General features: G+C 48.8%; 1 protein-coding gene across 1 annotated transcript in view; it reads left to right on the top strand.

Annotated features, from left to right (window-relative positions):
• The first annotated feature begins 4,079 nt into the window (after nt 1-4,079).
• The window catches only part of RPH3AL (rabphilin 3A like (without C2 domains)), a 142,255-nt gene continuing 122,952 nt past the window's right edge, over nt 4,080-23,382 (top strand). Inside the window, exons 1-2 of the transcript XR_004280426.1 lie at nt 4,080-4,162; nt 15,391-15,557. The gene's annotated coding sequence lies outside the window, so the exon portion shown is untranslated. The remainder of the gene's footprint in view (nt 4,163-15,390; nt 15,558-23,382) is intronic.

Raw genomic sequence — 23,382 nt, 5'->3', positions numbered from 1 at the left:
TAACTGAAACTTAGACCCAAATCGGAGTTTAGCCTAGCATCAAAGTCCAACCCAGAACTCTCTTCTAGTTTCATTTGAGCTATTACCAATGATAACCAAAGGACTATTTTGCCTGTTTTATTACTGGTTTGCATTTCCTTCTACATCCTGGGAGCTAAGTCCTTGGATTGGACCTACCTCTAAATTCCCCGTTTACCTTGAGTAACTGAACACAGCTGTTGCATCAGAACTTCGGGGACCACCTCGGAGTCCACAGCTCCTCACTCCTCAACTTTTTATTCATTTTCTTCCCAAAGCACGCCGTTCTCACAAGCGGGGGCCATTCCAGCCCAATCCCACTTTCCCGACATGGACTGAAGGAAATTTTTGCTTTGTTCCCTTTTAGACACATAACACTTCTGGCACCAGCTGCATGGGTTTTTCCACAGCAAGCTAGTCTCCACTCGTCGCCAGACGCCAGCTGAGTGTTTTACAATTTAATTCAATTCTGACACTAATTGCCCAGAGGTAGCACAGACTTCTCAAATTAAGGGCTCAATCCCACAACGCCTCCCCAACCCTCACGCCCATTCAGCTGCCAATCACAGGCCCGGGCCTCCCACGCTTCGAACTGATTGGTTATAAATTAGCGGGGGCGGGAGGTGTTACCAATTTATTACAAAGGATATGTTAAGAGATGCAGACGAACAGCGAGATGAAGAGGTGCATTAGGCAAGGTACGTGGGAAGGGATGCAGAGCTTCCGTGCGGTCTCTGCGGCGTCACCTTCCCAGCGCCTCCATGCGGTCACCAACCCCAAAACTCTCCCAACCCTTTCAGTTAGGATTTTTGTGGCGGCTTCCTTCTGTCAGCAATTTGGTTAAATCTTTGGCCATTGACCAGTAAGTCAAGTCCCAGCCCTTTTCCCCCCCGCTCTGCTCCTCAGAGGTGGGAGCTGAAAATTCCAACCCTTTAAACACAGCTAGTTCCCCCTGGCAACTGGCTCTTCCATCTTTCCGGCATCCTTAGGGTCTTTCCAAAAGTCACTCCTTAATACAGACTCAGGTTTGCTTGAGAGGGGCTTGTCATGAATGAGAAAAGACGCTCCTCTCACTTGATCACTCTGGAGCTGTTTGAGGAGTCTGGGGCAAAACCTGAATTTTATAACAAAAGATGCCCCTATTGTTCTTACCACTCCGGAAGTTGGAAGTGTTTTAGGAACTCTGGTTAGGAGTCGGGAAGAAAACCAAAATATATATTTCTTGTCCTATCACAGTATCACAGGGGGGAAGAGACAAGTCTCCCATACAGAAGAATTCCAAATAAATTATGTAGGTACCCCCCAAAAAGGAAGGGAAACATAACACCCCACTCCTTAAGTGTGGTCTGTGCGTAGTGACTTCCCTGGAGACAGTAGCTTTGGAGTGAAGAAATCTTACAAACACTACCTCAGTTTGGTAATCAAAGCCAAAACTGATAAATTAGGGCAACAGTTGTAAACTCTTGATATTGATGTGGGAAACAAAGGCAAAAGAAAACAATTATTTAATTTCCTTACTACCTGTAGCCCATTCACAAGTCCCTGAGACTGACAGAGTGACATTCCTCTAAGGACTCAACTGCCTCAATGTTAATACTTTGCTAAGGGCAAAAGGCAATCCTAGCCTGACAAGTCCCCACTCCCCACACCAGGATCCTGTAAGTCTACTTAAACATGTAAAAGTTCCTTTGGAAACTTCCTTCATCTCTAAACCCCCCAAGATATGTTTTGGCAATCCCCCAACCATATGGCCCATGAGAACCAGAAGGGTCTATGACTCAGGTTTTATTAGATAGTAATAAACAGCATTTTCCCAACAATAGCTAGCCATCTCAAGGTCCTGGAAACCTTGCTCCCAAAATTTCTTAGAGACTTATGCTACCTCTAACCCCCTCCCAACTTGTGAGTACTCCTCATGATGCCGGTGCAGCTCTTTCTGCCCATGTGTCCTGTCCCCGTGCTTAAAGAAAAATACCTTTTTGCACCAAAGACATCTCAAGAATTCTATCTTGGCCCTCAGTTTCGAACCCTAACATCTTTCCTACATCAGTATGATGGGAGGAAAATGGGTCCTTGCCTATCCTTACCTCCTATCCTTAGTCCCAGTGTGACTGTGAAAAAAACAGAAAAATCCCAGTAATGGGGCATCCTCCAAATACCTGACAAGTATATGTAGACTTGAAATGAAAGCAGGCTCTGTCCCTAATTTAAGGCACTGACTCTTTCAAAGCTGTCTTGGGCCTCACCCTGTCCTTAGCTGTTGAGCACTCTTGAAACTCAACACTTCTTTGCGTCATCCACCAAAATCTACTCACACAGAAGTGTTGGGGATAAATCTTCTCCAGGTGGTCAGCAGTCCAAAGAGAAACTAGTTTCCCCCAGAGGGGATAAGTGCTCTGTCACGGGCTATTGCAAAAGCAGGAAGGGCACACCTCCTGGAGGGTGGATTTTGGGCGGGTAGCTGGGGTAGAGCCTGTAGAATCCTGGCAGCCTTGAGATTTTAGGGTTAGTGAGGTGATGGTGATAAAAATTATGTTAACAACTCCTTTTATTTATTTATTTATAAGATTTTATTTATTTGACAGACAGAGATCACAAGTAGGCAGAGAGGCAGGCAGAGAGAGAGGAGGAGAGAGCAGAAAGCCCGACGTGGGGCTCAATCCCAGGACCCTGGGATCATGACCCTAGTGGAAGGCAGAGGCTTTAACCCACTGAGCCACCCAGGCGCCCCCCTTTTATTTATTTTTTTAAAAAGATTTTATTTATTCATTTGAGAGAGAACGCCCAAGCATGGGGGTGGGCAGAGGGAGAAGCAGACTCCCTGCTGAGTGGGGTCTCAGCAGGACCCTGAGACCATGACCTGAGCCTAAGAAAGGTGTTCAGCTGACTGAGCTACCCAGGCACCCCTGATTTTTTACAAAGAGCCAGGGCTTGGGTCATTTGATCCTCACAGTAGGACTGTTATGTCTGTTTTGCAAATAAAGAAACTGAGACTTAGCCACTAGCTACCATGGTGATTTAGATTTAAATTAAGGAAAATTAAATGGAGTTTAAGAATCAGTCTCCTACGACAAGTAGCTAGTGGGCAGCCCAGCAGTATGTGATTTCTTTCTTTCTTTCTTTTAAGATTTTATTTATTCATTTGAGAGAGAGATAGAAAGAGCATGAGCAGGGAGGAGAGGGGAAGGCAGGCTCCCCAGTGAGCAGGGAGCCAGACAAGGGACTCAATCCCAGGACCCTGGGATCATGACCTGAGCTGAAGGCAGATGCTTAACCGACTGAGTCACCCAGGCGCCCCGAGTATGCCATTTCTGTAATTGTGGGAAGTCTGGTGGATGGTGCTAGCTTAGAGACATTTTTGCTCACATGGCCAAGATCACATCTCCCATGGGGAAGATCCATATCCCAAATGGAGGTCTCCCACTGGTACAGGTTGGGGTTGCTGTGTGTCTGGAAAGCAGGGCTCTGATTTGGTGATCACTCAACTACGGATTTCTGGCGTTCTCTCAGGAAATCATTTTATAAATTTTGGGAGGGTAGAGTGGAGGGTTGAAGGACTTTAGCGTAGCCTTCCATTCTTCCCCCTCCCACCTCGAGGCTCAGAGTGGATGAAGATAAGATGGAGAACATTGCAGAGGTTCTTAAAATGGTGGAACCAAGTCATCAGGCTGTTGAAAGCTTTAGCTTTTTGTTGCTGCTTCCTTGAGTGACTGTAGCGTTGTCTCCATTTGCCCCTCCATCAGTGGAGGATTCGTTCATTGAACAAATAGGATGCTGATCTCCAGCGGGTCCCGGGTTCTGTTTCAGGCTCCAGAACCCATACCCGCCTTCCGTTTGCGTCCAGGGATTATTAGATTAGGTCATTTTTGGCTTTGGGGACTTGAAGCTCCTTAAGAAAAGAGTGATATTTGGAATCCAATATCAAAAAGAGGCCATCGACACCCGTCCTATGGAGAGAGCTGCTGTGTAGTGGGGCCCTCGCCTACCGGGTGACCTCAGGCCCGACTCCCGGCACGCGGCCACAGGTCCCAGGGCGGCGAGGGGCGGGGCGGGGCGGGGCTGGCGCCCGGGTACCTGGGGCGGCCGGCAGAGGGCAGCCAGGGAGCGCGCCCGGCGGCAGAGCCGAACCGCCCCCCCATCCCAGGTGAGTGTGGCTAAAGTGGGGCCACCCCTCGTCCGGGGCCCAGTCTCGGAGGGCCGGGGGTGGGGGGGTGTGTCTGGCTCCCAGCGGGGCCCAGGCGGGCGCGCGGGGCGGCTGCGGAGCGGCGGGCAGGACCCGGGAGCTCTCGCCTCGCGGGTGGGGGCGAGCCCCGGGGGCCGGCGGGGCGTTCCAGGCCCTGGAGCCGCACTCCCGTCCCCGCCGCGCCCGCCTCCCGTCTCTCCAGGAGCTCGGGTTGGACCTGAGCGGCCGCAGGCAGCGCCCCCCGTCCCGGAACGGCGTGCGCCCTGGGCCTGGCCTGCTGTCCGCCAAGGGCCCGCGGGGGAGCGCGTGGTGCGCCCAGGGGTGGGGCGCCGCGGTGGGCGAGGCGGGGGCGGCCGGGTGGGGGAAGGGAGTGGGCGGCGAGCGCAACTGCAGACGCCAGGCGGCGCTGGGGTGAGCGTTCCCCGCGAGCAAGTCAACAAGTGCCGTGTTTACCGAGCGCCCGCCGCCGGCTGCCCGCCGGGGCGCGCACGTGCGGCAAAAGGGGCCCGGGTGTGGCGGAGCCGCTGCTCCTCTGTGCTCAACCTGCCCTCGGTGTGAGGATCCCACACTCCGGGTGATTGGCTTGGGGCGCCTCGGTGGGCCCGGGCCTGAGCTGTTGCCCGTCGTTAGGTGGTCGGGAGTGGGACCCCTGTGGCACGTGCGTGCCCAGGAGCGTGTGAGTGCGGGATGCGGGTATTTCTCACTGGCCAGACGGGATTCCTCTGGTTCACTCTGCCCACGTCTTTCAGTGTGGGAATCCTGCCCTGGGTTTGTTTTCTCGCCCTCCAGAAAGCCACTTCCAGCCATCAGGCAGGCCCTCCTGTTTTTCCCAGGCAGAAGACTTGGAGAACTGTTGAAATCCATCCAGGGTGCCTTGTTGCTTTCAGGATGCAGGCTCGGGGCTCCTAGTGGTGCCCATGACAGTTGCGCTGTTGGGGCAGAAGCCCCCTTTTTGGGGTTCAACAAGGGCTCTGCCGGGAGGTCTGGGATTTTTGTCCTGCCTGGCTTCGGGGAAGGCTGAGGACCTGATTTTCCCATCTGGGTGGTCTTTTACGCCACCCCACCCCCCCAGTTCCTTCCCCTGACGTCGTTCTAGGGAGAAGTGTGATGCAGAAAGTGGAAACCCTACAGTGAGATCAGGGCCAGGGGGATTCTGCTGAATGATCAGGTTCCACCTGTGCTGCTTCATGGGACTCTTTGATCTTCCTAGCAGCTGGGGGCTGGGGGAGCCAGGGGTGGCCCTGGGCACCCTGCTAAAGAGCATTGTCGGATCCAGGGCTATTGTCCAGTCTCTGCACCTTCTATTCCCTCCCCTCCACCTTGAGCGAACGTGCTCTTCCTGTCCATGCCCCTCATCCTCTTGCCTGTGACATCCACTTGCCCTCTCATCTTTTGGGTGGGGGCGGGGAGGAATCATGCATCAGAGGCCTAAGCTTCATTTCTTCTTTTCTCTCACTGTCACATTTTCCAGACAAGTGCTCTGCACCCGGTGCCGGCCTCTCAGCTCCAAGCTGCCCTTCTTAATCCTCTGCAGCCTGGTGCAGCCCAGCCCCACCACCGCTCTGCTGGAACTGCTTTCCTGAAAGTCATCTTGTTTCCAAACACTGCTCGTTTGCTGCCTTGGTCCTTCCGCCTGGGGAGTGGACCCTGTGTGCACGCAGCCTGCTCTGCAGTCTGCTTTGCTGTGATTTCTAGGGTGTCCTGCTCTTGTTTGGTTCTTCTCCATTGTTCTTTTTTTTTGGACCCCCCCCATAGTGGGATGTTTTTTGGGGTGCTGTGTTTAGCTTCCCAGAAGCTTTCTTCAGCAGCCCCATGGGGCAGCCCCCCTCTCTACTTCTAGCACCAGTCCTGGCCCCGCTCGGATGCTCCAGTGACCCCCAAACTTGGTGCATCCGAGTCTGGCCTCCTCCTCCCAGGAAGCTGCTCTCACTTGCTTCTCGGGAGTGGGGTTCCCTTCTCCGTTATACTCCCTTCTCCCTGAAGTATGTCTGCCTCTCGCCGCCCCTCTGTGAACCGGCTACCATGGCAGGCCTTGAACATCTCGGGCCAGGCTCTGAGGCCCTTTAGTGGATCTCTCTGATGCCAGCCGTTCAGTCTGGCCTCTGCGGTCCATCTGCTGCATCACCTGTAGATGGATGGTCCCTGACTCCTGCTTTCGCCCTGTGGCTGACCCTCCTCCCACAGCAATCTTCAGAGGCTCGGCATTCATCCCACACAAAGCCATTCCTCCCACACAAAGCTGATCTCTTCCTCCCAGAGTTGAAGTCTCCTCCTTTTTGGGCCCTCACTCTCCCCAACCAGTTGCCAGGCCTGCAGCTTCTTCCCTCCCTACCATGGTCAGCCCTTTTGTCCTTACCCTCCGGGACCCCCAGCTGAGTCCTGTGCCTTGGGAAAGCTTCGTGACTCCTCTGGCCACACTGGGGGCCCTTTTCTTGGCTTTTCCTCTTCATCACGCCCCTGGTGCAGTTCTCTGCTGCTGATCTCTGGCTCTTTCGGCCCCTGAGGCCTGTTCCCTTTCTCCTGGATCCCTGGGACCTAAGTCCCTGCAAGCACTTGAGAAAGGACTTCCCAGCCCCAAACATCTGGGCATACCTCCCTATTATCCTTCAGTGTCTGGCTGAAACCACACCTCTGGCCTAGACTCTTCCAGCCTTCCGGATCACCATCTGTCTACACCACCTCTGAGTTATGGATGGATTCATTACAGTTTGTGCCATCCAACTGAATGCTTTGTTCTCTACCATCAGCCTCCAGTTGTATCGCGGGTGTGTGAGAGGATTTTCTGGCCCCACACCACAGCGGCTGTTTACTAAGTGGTCATTAGGAGTGGGGCAGTGTGCTGATCTTTCCCGTGTGTGTGTGTGTGTGTGTGTGTGTGAGAGAGAGAGAGAGAGAGAGAGAGAGAGAGATTCTCCCAGTGCCTAGAGGGGTGGGTACTTCAATTCTGCCATCATTGTCTCTTCCTGCCCATGAGGACACCAACCCAGAGAGCCTGAGCGACTTGCCTTCGTCGCAAAGCTTGTGGGTGGGCAGGGCAGAGGCTGGAACTCCAGTCGGCCTGACTTCCAAGACATTTCCAGTGCTAGGATTTGCCATTTGGGGAAGCGTGTGCTTCCGTCCAAGGAATCTTCTTTGTCCTCTTGGCACCTGGCCCAGGTGCGTGGGCTGTGCCCGTGGCGTGGTCAGCTGGTTGCTTTGGGACTCCAGGAAAAGACTTTGTAACAGAACAGATGGTTAATGGCTGGGCAAATGACTCAGGGAGGCTGTGACATCTGCCCTGAGGCCCCAGAAACAGGACGGCTGTGTGTGTGTGTCTTTTTTTTTTTTTTTTAAATAAAGATTTTATTTATTCATTTGACAGACAGAGATCACAAGCAGGCAGAGAGGCAGGCAGAGAGAGGAAGAGACGCAGGCTCCCTGCTCAGTCCCAGGACGCTGGGATCATGACCTGAGCCGAAGGCAGAGGCCCCAACCCACTGAGCCACCTAGGCGCCCTGCGTGTGTGTCTTAAGTAAAAGTTGTGGTACAGAGAACCCTGCAGGGCCCTCTGGTAGCTAGGCTCATATCTGTCCCCTAAGGCACTTTTACCTTTTTTTTTTTTTTTGGTCAATAAAATCAACTCCTCGCCTCCCCCTCAAACTGTACCACCTTCAACCTTCAACAGAAGTTTCCTGGTCCTTCCTTCCCTCTGCAGGTCACTGTCATATGAAAATGAGTTCCAGCTGTGAAGTACGGTTGCCATGGCAACCACTAGCGTGAGGCCCTGAGTCTCTTGCTCCTAAGTCTCTGTACTGTAAGCTCTGAGGGGCTTTTTTCCATCTCTTCGTCTAAAAACACGAAATACTACGCTTCTCTCTCTTCTTTTGCATAAACATTAAAAAATGTGTTTCTTGGCCAGTGGTTGCCGCTATCGCTGGACTGCTGGCACGTGCCGTTAATAATGACTCTAGAAATGTGCCCCTGGGTTTAGGCCATATTTTGAGTGAAGGCCATCGCACCGCGTCCTCAATGAATGGAGAGGAGGAGGCGGGTAGTGGTTTAGTGCGGTGGGGATAGCTTTTTGGTGCCACTCTGCTCCCCTGGGAGATGGCTGAGATTGCCTTCAGTCGCTGCCCTCTTCTGTGTTAGGGTCTTGCTAGGCTCTCCTGGGGGGTGGGCCTCCCAAAGCAGGGTGCATCACGGGGGCTGAGAGAGGGTGCCTTTGGCAGTGGTCGGAGCTCCTGACATTGACTAAGATGCTGTTCCCTTATTTCATCCTCATCCAGGTGAAGGGCAAAGTACTTTTATTATCCCCATTTTATTTTGTTTTTATTATTTATTTATTAAAAGACTTTATTTATTTATTTGACAGAGATCACAAGTAGGCAGAGAGGCAGGCAGAGTGGGGTGGGGGAAGCAGGCTCCCTGCTGAGCAGAGAGCCCGATGCGGGGCTCCATCCCAGGACCCTGAGACCATGACCTGAGCTGAAGGCAGATGCTTAACCATCTGAGCCACCCAGGCGCCCCATCCCCATTTTATAGGTAAGGAAATTGATGTGTCGAGAAGCGAAGCGCTTGCCGGAGGACACACAGCAGTGGTACTAGAAGGTGTGGCCCCTGTGGCCAGTGCCCTTTACTTGGTGTAGCCCGTGGAAGGACAGTGTTTAAAGACCGAAAGGATGAATTGACAAGGTAGGCTATGTTGGCTTTCTCAAGACTGAGGCTTAAAGTGGTGGTTTTCCACTTTTTATTTATTTATTTATTTTTGCAGTTTACCTCTATTTTTTAATTTTTTAAAAAGATTTTATTTATTTATTTGATGGACAGAGATCTCAAGTAGGCAGAGAGGCAGGCAGAGAGAGATGGGGAGGCAGGCTCCTCGCTGAGCAGAGAGCCTGACACAGGACTCGATCCGGGGACCCTGGGACCATGACCTGAGCCAAAGGCAGAGGCTTTAACCCACTGAGCCACCCAGGTGCCCCAGTTTACCATTTTTTTAAAAAAACATTTTATTTCCTCATCTGAGAGAGAGAGAGAAAGTGAGCACAAGTAGGGGAGAGGGCCTGAGTGGGGAGCCTGATACGGGGCTTGATCCCAGGACCGGAGGATCACGATGAGTAGAAGGCAGACGCACAACCATCTGAGCCACCCAGGTGCCCTTTCAGTTTGCCAATTTTTTTTTTTTAAGATTTTATTTATTTATTGGACAGAGAGATCACAAGTAGGCAGAGAGGCAGGCAGAGAGAGAGGGGGAGGCAGGCTGCCTGCTGAGCAGAGAGCCCAACTCGGGACTCTATCCCAGGACCCTGGAATCATGACCTGAGCCGAAGGCAGAGGCTTTAACCCACTGAGCCATCCAGGTGCCCCAGTTTGCCAGTTTTTATGTCTTAATGGCAAAAGGCTGTGGTGAAAAGGCATGTACTCAAATGTTTGTAACATCGCTGTTTGTAATCGCCAAAACACTGGAAATCACCCAACTGCAGTAGGATGGACAAATAAATTGGGGGAAATACACAGGCTAGAACACTTGACTATAGCGGGGATGACCCATTGACAGGCACACGGTACACAGATGTATCACACAAACTATATGATTGAGTCTCTTTAGCTGTTCCACCACCTGTGAATGTTCAGACTATACAGTTACTCATGACTCCAAACTGCCATGAAGACTGTTCCAGAACTTTCCATCTGTGCACACAGGCTGGGGTTTCCTTAGGGCACATCCTGAGAAACAGAATCCTTAGGTCATAGGGCAGATGCATTTTTTATTTTAACAAATTGATGTCCACGTGATATTCCTTTCTAAGCCTCAGATCCCATGGCTTTATCAACCTGGTCCCTGTGAAATTTCCTCTGGTCGGTTTTGGCCCCGCGGAGGTTGTTCTCCCTGGCATACCCTGTGCCCTGGCTTTGTCCCATGGCTCTTCCTTCCTACTCACACCATCACCCAACAACGAGATGGGCTGCCCCGCGCACTTCCACGCACAGGCCAATCGGCCACTCCTCCCGGCTACTCCGTGAGGGGACTCTTGGGTGGGGAGGAGACCCTTTTAAATCCAAGACACTGCATTTCTGGGAATCAGGATGTATCCTCGGTGAATGAGAAGGGGATTGAGGGCAAGCAAGAGCCCACTTTATAAACCCCAGCATCAACCCAGCTGCTCGGATGGCCAGATCTAAAGACGAAAATTGCCAATACGTTGCTGGCTTGCGCACAGCAGCGTGAGTCAGGCTGGGCTGGATAGTGACGATCACTCACCCTCCTCGCCAGGCAGACACACTGTAACATCATAACACTGCCCACAGTCGTCATGGCATCCCCCAGCTGTTGGGCTGCCATGGTGTACTAAGTGCCTTTACATAAGGTGCTCACTGCGTAACTCTGGTCTTACATAAGGTGCTCTGGTATTTTTAGCAGCATGCAGCTTCGTATGAAAGGAGATGCTCTCCCATTGAATGCCGCTCCCTTTCCAGGCTGGCCTGGCTGTCAGAGGGTTGAGGATGTCTGTGCTGAGGACTGTAGCACCTGCCGGATTCTGCAATTTCTCCAGGTCCGCCTGATACCCCACAACCAACAGAAAGGGATGCACGTCACCTTGATTGCCCCCAGGCATCACAGCAGCAAGAAAAGGGCCATTACACTGACTTGGCCGATTCCCCACCAGCTACATCCAAGCTTAGCAAGTGCTCCCCAAACCCAATAGAGTGGAGGGGGACAGGAGGAAACCAGAGCTGATCTGGTCCTGCTTCCACATCCCCAGAGATGGCCCCCCAGAACCTGGGCACCCAGCTTTGTATCACCTCCCAACTGTCACCAGAAGTCTAAGGTTCCAGGTAGAGTGAAGTCAAAGGGGTGGCATGTCTTTATTCATGTCTTGGGTCTAAGGTCACTGCTGCCTTTATTCTGGTTTTGCTAAATCTTTTTGTTGTTGTTGGTGTTGTTTGTCAGAGCAGGGACCCAAGTAGAGGTGCAGCAGGCAGAGGGAGAAGCAGGGTCCCCGCTAAGTGAGGAACCCCATGAGGGACTTGAACCCAGGACCCTGGGATCATGACCTGAGCCAAAGGCAGGTGCTTAACCCATTGAACCACCCAGGCGTCCTGTTGCTAAGTCTTGAAGTATGACACACATACAGAGAAGTACACGTAACAAAATTGATGAATTTTCACAATATGAACACACATGTGACCAACACCCTGATAAAGAAAACATACCATTACCAGCCTCCTAGGAGCCTTCCTTATGCCTCTAGGAACCTATGACACTGACTTCCAACACCTTCTATTTGTTTCGCCTTTTTTGCACTTTATATGAATGGAATCGTATGGTACCAGGTATGAGTAGCCGGGAGTGGTGGCCAATTGGCCTGTGCTTGGAAGTGAGCGGGGCAGCCCATCTCGTTGTTGGGTGATGGTGTGAGTAGGAAGGAAGAGCCATGGGACAAAGCCAGGGCACAGAGTATACCAGGGAGAACAACCTCTGTAGGGCCAAAACCGACCAGAGGAAATTTCACAGGGACCAGGTTGATAAAGCCATGGGATCTGAGGCTTAGAAAGGAATGTCACGTGGACATCAATTTGTTAAAATAAAAAATGCATCTGCCCTATGACCTAAGGATTCTGTTTCTCAGGATGTGCCCTAAGGAAACCCCAGCCTGTGTGCACAGGTGGAAAGTTCTGGAACAGTCTTCATGGCAGTTTGGAGTCACGAATAACTACAGTCTGAACATTCACAGGTGGTGGAACAGCTAAAGAAACTCAAATGTTCATACCCAGCAGTACTGTGTAGCTTTGAAAAAGAAGTAGTTAGAGGCATCTGGGTATCTTATTTAAGCATCTTTCGGCTCCGGTCATGATTTCAGGGTCCTGGGATCAAGCCCCGTGCACAGGCTCTCTGCTCAGCGGGGAGTCTGCTTCTTCCTCTCCTTCTGCCCCTCCCCCTGCTTGTGTGCGCTCTCATTCTCTCAAATAAATAAAACCTTTTTTTAAAAAAGAAAAGGAATTAGATCTTTATATAACAATATAGATGAAGGGCCCCTGGGTGGCTTAGTCAGTTAAGCATCCAACTCTTGATTTCAGCCAAGGTCATGATCTTTTAGAATTGTGAAATCAAGCCCCAAGTTAGGCTCTACACTGGGCATGGAGCCTGGTTAAGATTCTCTCTCTCTCCCTCTTGCCTGCCCCCCTAAAGCAAAACAAAACTATATATATAAATATATATACATATGAAATAATATAGATGAATCTCTAAGACTATAGGAGGAAGAAAGCCAAGTTTCAAAGTGGTAAATAGATTATGATGCTATTTGTAGAAATATATACACATAGTCCTTTATACTTTATATGAGTACGCATCCATGCAGCACACATCTATATGTAAAAGCATATAAAATGGTCTAGAAAAATATGTTCCAAACTAATAATAAAAGATGTTATCTCCAGGGAAGGGAGAAGGGGACCAGATTTGTGTGTGTGTGTGTGTGGGGATGATCAAAAGGAAATGTATCCTTCTCTGATATTTAAAATTTTTTTAATTATATTTAAATTGATAAGTTAATTCATATACCTCAAATAATTCACTCATTTTAAGTATACAATCTATTTAAATCCATAAAAGGAAGAGTACTTAGATAATTAGAGGTTAATACTAGTCTAACCCCCTTTGTGATAGGAGACTTTCCTCAGTGCATCTCTGAGCACTGATGGACCGTGACATGCTCACTGTTTAGTGCTTGGCTTTTTTTTTTTTAAAGATTTTATTAATTTATTTGAGAGAGAGAGAGAGAGTGTGTGTAAGCATGAGAAGGGGGAGGGTCTGAGGTAGAAGCAGACTCCTGCCCAGTGGGATTCGATCCTGGGACTCCAGGATCATGACCTGAGCTGAAGGCAGTTGCTTAACCCACTGAGCCACCCAGCGCCCCTAGTGCTTGGCTTTTAAGGGCAGCTGGCATAGGTGGAAAGTCTTCCGTTGTTTGAACTGAGGTAGTCTCTTTGTTGCTCTGCCTCTGAATCTGTCCCTTTGGAGCCATCTCAAATCAGCCTTTTCCATGGGCTGGGATTTTCACTGGTGCAAGATCCCTGTCATGCCCACCTGCTCTGGGGAGAAATACTCCCCCCTTAAAGGGGTTCCTTGTAGAGTCTGTAGGGTCCCAGGGATCACGCATTCCAGATCCCAGACTGTGCTGGGCACCTGGCTCGAAGCCATCCTAAAGTTGTGCAGAACAGGACCCTCTGCCCTGATGTTGCTTAACCACGACCTAACACTTTTTCAAACTAATGGTCTTTTGAATTATAAAAATAACTCACATTCCCTGTGGAAATTTAGAAAACACACAGAAATGCAAGAAAATAAAAGCCATTGATTATCAACCCCCAGAGATAACTGTTGTTTAACTGTTTTAAAATTGAGATCATTCTATATACATGATTTTATAACCTGGATTTTATTTAACATGTTTGCTTCTCTGTAAGAATGATGATTGACACACATGCAACACACTTTTTTTTTAGTTCATGGTTTTTAAATTATTTTTATGTTTATTTTTATTTTTTTTAAGATTTATTTGAGAGAGAGAGCATGTACATTCACTCACATGTGGACAAGATATACACATGTGGATGTGTACCTCACATGTGTACAAGAAGGGGGAGTGGTGGGGGGAGGGGCAGAGGGAGAGAATCTCAAGCAGATTCCCCTGTGAGCACAGAGCTGACAGGGGGCTTAGTCCCACGACCCTGAGATCATGACTTGATCCAAAATCAAGAGTTGGGCTGACCAAACCACCTAGGTGCATCTGTTTTTTTTGTTTTGTTTTGTTTTTTGTCTTTTAAGATTTTAAAAATTTATTTGAGAGGGAGACAGTGAAAGAGATTATGAGAGAGGAGAAGCAGACTCCCTGTGGAGCTGGGAGCCCGATGCCAGACTTGATCCTGGTACTCCGGGATCATGACCTGAGCCGAAGGCAGTTGCTTAACCAACTGAGCCACCCAGGTGCCCCGGTGCATCTATTTTTAAATTTTTTTTAATATTATATTTAGGGGCACCTGGGTGGCTCAGTCATTAAGCAGCTGCCTTCGGCTTGGGTCATGGTCTCAGGGTCCTGGGATTGAGCCCCGCATCAGGCTCCCTGCTCAGTGGGAAGCCTGCTTCTCCCTCTCGCACTGCCTCTGCTTGTGTTCCCTCTCTCGCTGTGTCTCTCTCTGTCAAATAAATAAATACAATCTTAATAAGTAAAGATTATATTTATTTGAGAGAGAGATTGAGAGAGACAGAGGGACAATAAGCACAAGCAGGAGATAGGGACAGAGAAAGAGGGTGAAACAGGCTCCCCACTGAGCATGGAGCCCGATGAGGGACTCAATCCTAGGACTGTGGGATTATGACCTGAGCCAAAAGCAGATGCAAACTGACCGAGCCACCCAGGCACCCAGCCCTGGGATTTTTTTTTTTTTAAAACGTTTCTTTTCTTTCTTTCTTCCTTTCTTTTTTTTCTTTAAGATTTTATTTATTTATTTGACAGACAGAGATCACAAGTAGGCAGAGAGGCAGGCAGAGAGATGGGGGGGAAGCAGGCTTCCTGCTGAGCAGAGAGCCTGATGTGGGGCTCAATCCCAGGACCCTGGGATCATGACCGGAGATGAAGGCAGAGGCTTTAACCCACTGAGCCACCAGGTGCCCCTTAAACATTTATTTTCAACTGGATATGTTGGAATATAAGAAGTTACTGACTTAAAAATTATTGTGAAATGTATGTATATAAGAACATATAAAACATACATGTACAGTTTAAAGGAGAATAATGAAACCGATGTCTGCCTACCTAGCTTAAGAAATAGAGCACTGCTAGCCCTTTAGAACTGCTTTTCTACCTCTCCTTAAATGGCTCTCCCTCTTTCCCACCCCCAGGGGACGCACTAACCTGGATTTTGTTATAATTATTAACCTTCTGTCCTTCATAGCTTTACCATAAGGTTTATATCCTTCAACGATATATTGTCGGATTTTTGTATGCTTTGAGGTATTGGCAGTGGACTCCGGCCGGATCCCTGTTTAAACTGATACGTGTGTGTATGTGTTGTTGACATTCACCTGTTGTTGCATGTGGCTAGTACCCAGTCTGTTTCTCCCTGCCACTTGTTGATGGGCATTTGGGTTGTTTCTGCTTTTCTCTACTATCACCAACATCCTCTCCATGTGTAAATTTCTCTAGGATGTTTACTTGGGAGTAGCATTACAAGGCCGTAGGCTCGTGTGCTCCTTCACCTCCTGTCCTTTCGAAGCCACGTGTGCTCCCCGAAGCCCTGGACCAGAGCATTGGTTGCTTGGTGTCTTCACCAATCCTTGGTATCATCCACTTTCTTCGTTTTCGTCGGTCTGGTGAGTAGGAGCTGATATCTTACTGTGGTTTAAATTGGCGTTTGAAGGGGCGCCTGGCTGGCTCGGTTGGTGGAGTATGTGACTTTTGATCTTGGGGTTGTGAGTTCGAGCCCCACATTGGGTATAGAGATTATTTGAAAAAATAAAATAAAATCTTGGGGTGCCTGGGTGGCTCAGTTGGTTAAGCATCTGACTCTTGATTTCAGCTTAGGTCATGATCTCAGGATCCTGAGATTGAGCCCCCAGTTGAGCTCCATCCTGGCCCTGGAGTCTGCTTGAGATTCTCTCCCCCTCCCACTCTGCCCCTAACCACTCCCTGCACTCATGCTTTCTGTCTCTCTCTCTTAAAAAAAAAAAAAAAAAAAAGCAATAATAATAAAATCTTTTTAAAAACTGGCATTTTGATAATTATGGCTAACACTGAATATATTTATGAGTGATTTGTGCTTCCTTATTTATGCACCTGTACTTTTCTTTATCTATTTCTTTCCTATTTGACTTTTTGTCTCTTCCCCCTCCTCCAGGTGGTACCCTATTAGATTATTACTGATTCAAAAAAAAAAATATTGGATTCATAAGTGATCCTCCCACATTCACATTCTGGTACTAATTCTTTGTTTATTATGTGTAATAAACACTTCTCCCAGCTTATGGCTAGCTTTTTCACTATCTTAATCACATCTTTTCTTTTTCTTTTTGAAGATTTTATTTACTTATTTATTTATCAGAGAGAAAGAAGAGCACAAGCAGGGGGAGAAGCAGGCTCCTCACTGAGCAGAGAGCCTGATGTGGGGCTCAATACCAGGACCCTGGGATCATGACCTGAGCTGAGGGCAGAGGCTTAACCCACTGAGCCACCCAGGCATCCCCTATCTTTTCTTTTTTTTTGATATATTTTATTTTTTATTTATCTTTAATTTTTGTATCTCTTTTGAGAGAGCGAGGGAGGAGGACTCCCTCAGAATCAACCACTGTTTGGATTTGTTTCCACCATGGACCAATTTTGCCTGTGCTAGAACTTCTTATGAATGGAATCATACAGTATGTACTCTTGTGTCAAAGGCTTCTTTTTGTTTTAAAGATTTCATTTCTTTGGCACAGAGAGAGACACAGCGAAACAAGCAGGGGACACAAGGAACACAGGGAACACAGTAGGGGGAGTGGGAGAGGGAGGAGCAGGCTTCCCACAGAGCTGGGAGCCCGATGTGGGGCTGGATCCCAGGACCCTGGGATCATGACCTGAGCCGAAGGCAGATGCTCAACGACTGAGCCACACAGGCGCCCCTTGTCAAAGGCTTCTTCCTCTCTCACTTGACATAATGTCTTTATTTTTTTTTTTTTAAAGATTTTATTTATTTATTTGACAGACAGAGATCACCGGTAGGCAGAGAGGCAAGCAGAGAGAGGGGAGGAAGCAGGCTCCCCGCCGAGCAGAGAGCCCGATGCGGGGCTCGATTCCAGGACCCTAGGATCATGACCTGAGCCGGAGGCAGAGGCTTTAACCCACTGAGCCACCCAGGCGCCCCTGACATAACGTCTTGATACTTGTCGTTGGTGTGTGCTTCCTTTTGATTGCTGTCATGCTCCATTGTATGGATATGTACCATTTACTTACCCACTAGCCTGTGGATAGACCCCTGAGCTGCTTTGACTTTTTGACTGTTGTAAACAGAGCAACCCTGAGTTCCTTGTTGACATATGTTTTCAGGTGCCTTATTATTATTTCTTTTACATGTTTAACCTCTGTAGGGAGTAGTAGAATTGCTGGGTCATAGGTTAGGCCTAACTTTTTTTTTTTTTAAATAGTATAAGATCTGTTTCGAAAACTACTCACATCCTAAGTATACTGCTTGAGTCATTTTTGAAAGTGTACGCTGTCATGTAGCCATCACCCAGGTCAAGGGGTGGGATCTGGGCCCACACTGGGCGGGTCAGCGGGGCTGCCATTCTGGGATCTGACACTTGTGCTGAGTCAAGCAATCAAGGAAACTAGTGGAGTCACTGTCTTTGCAGTGTTGCTGAAGAGACTTTGCGGCCCGGCTTCTTGCCGCTACTAGAGTTCCTGTTTTTTTTTTTTCCCACATCAGCACCTTCAGCCTTGCCATTGGTTTTGAGCTAGGAGGTATCCCTCTGGTGAATTCCTCAGTGCTCATGTCAGCCGCCCTGGCTTCTGTTGCTTGCAGCCAAACTGCTAGCCCCCATATTTTAGCGGATTGCACCCCTCATCTTGCTAGAACTCTCTTAGCAGTGGAATCTGCTTTTAACCAATCCCTATATTTTTCTATGACCCCATTTGAACTCTTGGACTCCTGGGCTAACAAGGTGAGCTCTCGGACAAGTAGTCACTTTACGTCTAATTAAAAAGTTGGTGGCAAAGCTACTTCAAACGTTTGGGCTTGGCAAATCTTTGTTTTGTTTTGTTTTGTTTTCTTTCCCCTCTAACTTTAAATTTAGTTTGGAGTTTTGGAACAGTTTTCTCTTGGTCCCCGGTGGGAAGTTAATGGAGAACGCTGGCTTAATTTAGAAGATGAAATGTAGGAGTGTGTATGATTTTCTGAACTTCATTTTTGGAAACCAGGTTCATTTCTCTTGCTCCTCCAAGTGGAGCGCTTGGGGGGCCAGAGGAGGGGGAGCTCGGAGCTCTGATCAGAAGGTAGACCCAGAGTCGGGGTTCTTCCACACCATCCCTCAGGGACCATTTGCCTAAGAAGTCTCAACATCCAAATCGTTCTATTCTAAGTGGGGCCTCATTGAAAGTAAAAAAGGAAATGAAGTCATTTCTGGTTGCTCTTTTAATGTCATCGAATCACACCGATTAGTGATAGGAGACGACCCAATTCCGACTGGTGTCTGAGTTGTCACAGTGCTTGTCCTCCTTAATGTCAGGGTCTGGGAAAGTGTTTGATCAAGGGGCAGGGTCCATGGGTGACGTTTGCCAAAAAAAGGTCTGAGACAAATGTGAAGTCCTTTCTAACCTCAAATGATAAAACCCAGTCCAGGCTGTGTCTCGGGGCAGCTGCCTGAGCGGCCCGCATTTACCGTTTCCACCCCAGGGCCCTTCTGGACGGCTGGTTCCTGCAGCCGTCTCTTCGCGCCAGTTCTAATTTTCGAGGCGCTCTCCTCATTTGTGGAAGCCTCAGCTTTGGGGTCTAGACGTGAAGAGCTTTCTCCCACTGTCTGGGCTTGTTAGGACCTTACGCTTAAGACTTGAGCTCAGCAGAAACAGGCCCTGGTTCTTCCCCACGTAGCCTCCCCATCTCCCTCTGAAGGGTGCTGCCAGGCCTGTCATTCGGCTGCTTGGAGCATCTTGCTTGGCCTGAGCTGCAGGTAGACATTGCTGTGGTAGGTTTGCCAAAGTCATTTTTGCAAGCTGAGCGTCCTATGAGGGTACCACACAGAAGACGGCTTCGACTTACATAGTTGATGACAGTGATTTTCCAACAAATGGACATTAAGTCTCTTGTTTTCATGTTACCAGTGTACTGTAATAATTTTCCAACAGTGGGGAGAGAAGCACCTCGGATAAAAGGAGCCTCCTCTCATCCTGCACAAAATGGGTCATGGGCTGGGATGGCCTCAGACTGCCTGTAAACCTGTCTTTGGATTTGGGTCCCATGGTGAACTGCATTGCCCTCGACAGGGTGACGGGGGATAACTTGGCAGGGGAGGGACCTTGGGACCAAGCAGGCCTTGTGTGGCATGTCAGTCACCTTCACAGAATTGAAACTTGGTGCCTGGGTCCCTCTCTGGGGTCCTTGTGGAGAGGAAAAGCCAAGGGAGCTGCCAGAATTCAGTTAGGGGCTGACCTCACTTTGCGCAGGCCTGTCTGGAGCATGGGTCAAGGAGCTACTTAGGGTTTGAGGGTTTGCCGCCACAGGTCCCTGCCCTGGAGCAGCCTCCCTGACATCACTCTGAGTGCTGAGCTCTGCGGACTGATGAAGAACATGGGCTCCTAGGGCGTTAGTGTTGGAGTCTAGGGAGGCATGTGGGACGGCCAGCACGCTGAGATAGCTTGGGAGCCGCTGCGCTCGGAGGAGGCTGGGTGGCGAGGAGGGCTGTGTGCTGGGGTGGCAGGGTTAGTGAGGGTGGGAAGGTAAAGTGCCCCAGAGGCTGGCGGGGGGCGGGTTATCCGCAGGAGGCTCATGGGCAGTTGTAGGGTTCTGACACTTAGGCGAGGCCAGCAGGTTGGTAGAGCTTCGGAAGCTGAGGGAGTGAGGCTTCAGCAGAGAGGAGGGTGGCCTGTAGCTGGCCCAGAGCCAGAAGTGCCCGGCGTCTGTAGGATGCGGTGGGGACCTAGCATGAGCAGCGCAGAAGCTGGATTGCTTCCTGGGTAAGGGGCAAGGGGCTCTGGGTTCAGACTTAGAGGTTTCATCCTGCCTCTAGCACTCCTCCCTCTGTGACCTTGAAAAGTTGCTTCGCCTCTCGACCTCAGTTGCCTCATCTATAAAATGGAAACAATGAGTCCCTGTGTTGCTGTCGTGAGGATGAAATGAGAAGTCTTGGACAAAGCATTTAGAACGATGCTTGGTATGTGGGTGAGTGTGATTCTTATTGCTAGTAACAAGTCCTTGGTTTGGCCTGTGGGGTGTCCTCTGGGCCTTGGACCCGCCTGCTGGTGGGGTTCATACTCAGACATCAGTGCTATATCAAATTCTGGAACCCACATACCTGCTCCCTTTCTGTGGAGCTGTGAGCTCAGTGAGTTCGATGTGTCTCTCAGTTTAATCTTCAGATTTCTGGTGGCATCTCCTCTTTCTGCTCTCTGCCTGGCCTCTGTTCTCTTTGATCCCTAAGTATATTTGTTATTGTGTTTAGTTCCCAAGCTGCCTCAAGCTCTCCTTGAAAGAGACAGTTATACATTTTGAATGGATGAGTATAACCTTAGATTATACCTTGAATCAGGGTAACAATGTAAGGCGTAGGCTCTGCCTGCCCATGTCCCTGCCCACTCCTCTTTACCTAAGTTTGGGGGAATCAGTGGAGGCCCTAAGAAGGGTCAGTCACTGGGAACGCCCACCCCAAACCCACTGCAGAGAAACCCAGATTTTTCTGGCTGTGAAGACGCACTCTCAGGCCGTGTTGGGTGTTGGTGAGAGGGTGGTTGGAGGAGGACAAAGACGAGCTCCCATTAACCTCCACTGTGTGCCTGGTACTGTGCAGGTGCCTAATCCACTTTGGGCTTCTCCAGCAGCCAGAAGGCTGCCACTCGGGATCATTATCCCAGCTGTGGGACTGTAGAATTCTAGAGTGTTTATTCTGTAAGTCTGGAGGAGGGAGGTGGGTCTACCAGAGAATCAGTTTGGACCCAGTTGTGGGCCATATGAAGGACCAGATGGAAGACCTTCCCCAGGACTTCCTTGTGCTCCTCAAACTTGCCAAGACATATGTCTCAGTCATCTCTCGCCACAATATTGCCGCATAACAAACCACCCAAAACCCACCAGCATATGTCAGTAAGTGGTTATTCCTCATCATGGGTCTTTGGTTTGGGTGGGGTCTGGCTGACCTAGGCTGCGCTCAGTGGGATTTGTTGACTTCACGCTGGGAGTTGGGTTTAGGTGTGTTCCATGTGTCTGATCATTTGGACCAGTGACCATCAAGGTATGTTTGTGTCATGGTGACAGGCAGGAGTACAAGAGAGCGAGCTCAGGGGCACAAGCACATTTCAAGCCTTCTCTCACATCATATCTGCCGACATCCCATCAGCCAGTCCCAGGCCATGTGGTCAGTCCCAAGCCAAGGGACAGGGAAGTACACTGCCCACCACGAGGCCATGGCAGAGTGTGGCTATCTTATTCAATGACTGGAAGTAAAGAATTGACCCCAGTAACTCAGTCTACCTTGGGATGACTTTCATTCATTCACTCTAAATATTTTTTTGAAAGACTACAGTGTGCTGTCACTGTGCTGCCTCTGGGGATAGAGCAGTGAACAAAACAGTCCTGGTTCTTGCCTTATGGAACTTCTAGTGACACACACACACACACACACACACACACACACACGTGTGTGAATGCACTCAAGAGCTACTTCTGTTGTTAATTGTTTAATTACAGTTGTAATCATCCCTACAAAAGAGAAGTAAAGAGCGCTGGGGAACATGTGCAAAAGGGCCTGACCTAGTCCAGGGAGGAGGAGATGGTTGAGCTCAGAAATGAAGGGCAAGACTTAATCTGGCAAAGGATCCCTGATAAGACTTACGGCTGACTTCTCATCAGAGACCATGAAAACCAGGAGGCAGTGGGGTGACAAAGCGCTAACACAAAAAAGACCGCCAACTAAGACTTCTACATCCAGAATCAAATCTATCCTTCAGAAGTGAAAGAGAAATTAAGACATCTCAGATAAATCAAAACTGAATTTGTTGCTGTCAGCCATGCCCTACAAGAAATACTAATGAGAGTCCTTCAGGCTGAAATGAAAGGACACCAGACAGGAACTCAAATCCACATGAAGAAATCAAGAGCACCTTTAAAGCTATAGATGTATTTTTTTTTGAACTCCTTTCTTTTATCTGCATAAAGCAATAGTTATAAAACTGTGTTGACAGGGTGATAACCTTAAGAGATGTAGTTTGCATAGCAATAACAGCACAAAGGAAGGGGGAGGAGACAGAGCTATATCATAGTGGAGTCTTCGTATGTTGTTGAAATTGATTTGCTATTAATCAGAGCTAGATCATTTTAAGTTAAAATGTTAATTGTTATCTCCAGGACTACCACTAAGAAAATAATTTAAAAATATGTGGTAAAAGAGTACTAAAATGGTATGTTGGAAAATCCCTATTTAACATAAAAGAAGGCGGTCATGGAAGAATGTAGGACTAAAAGGACATGACATAGAGAAAACAAATAGCAAAATGGCATAAATCTTATCCATAATTGCATTAAGTGCAAATGGACTAAAAAGTCCAATAAAAGACAGGGATTAACAGGATGGATAAACCCAACTCTATACTGTCTATGAGAAACACACTTTAGATTTAAAGATATATGTCAGTGGAAAGTAAGGGGGTAGAAGAAGATATACTACATTAGCAGTAACTATGAGCGAGCTGAGATGGCCACGCTGATAGCAGAAAAAATGTTTAAGACAGAAATAGTGACGAGAGACAAACAAGACATTTTGTAATGTGCGTACATTACTGTTAACTGATCAGGAAAACATGTCAATTATATATGCACCTAACAAGGGACCCCTGAAATACTCAAAGCGAAGACTAGCAGAGATGAGGGGAGAAGCAGACAATTCAACAGTCATAGTTGGAGCCTTCAAGGTTCCAAAGTAGTAGATGGACTGGGGCAGACCAGACCCGCAAGGGAACACAGGGCTTGAACAACCCTGTCAACCAGCTAAGACTGACAGATGTCTACATAGCACGCCTCCCAACAGAAGCAGAGTCCACGTTCTTCTCAAGGGCTCATAGAGTTTGCTCCAGGAGATAACTGTATCCTGAAATAAGCCTCCTTAAATTTCAAAGGATCAAAATCCTTCAAAGTATGTTCTCTGCATACAGTGGAATGAAATTAGAAATCAGTAACAAAAGGGAATTTGGGAAGTTCACAAACAGATGGAAAGTAAGCATGGCTATCTAGCCAATGGGTCCAAGAAGCGTGAGAGAGATTCAAAAATACTTCGAGAAGTAAGAAAGTGAAAATACGACATGTCCAAAGTTCTGGGATGCAGCTGAAGCCGTGCTTAGGAGGAAATTTACGTTAAAAGTGCCTGTATTGGGGTGCCTGGGTGGCTCAGTGGGTTAAAGCCTCTGCCTTTAGCTCAGGTCACGATCTCAGGGTCCTGGGATTGAGTGCTGCATCAGGCTCTC

The sequence above is a fragment of the Mustela erminea genome, chromosome 18 (assembly GCF_009829155.1).
Source record: "Mustela erminea isolate mMusErm1 chromosome 18, mMusErm1.Pri, whole genome shotgun sequence".
In the NCBI taxonomy this organism is placed as follows: Eukaryota; Metazoa; Chordata; class Mammalia; order Carnivora; family Mustelidae; genus Mustela; species Mustela erminea.
This window is presented reverse-complemented; position numbering and strand designations above follow the sequence as displayed.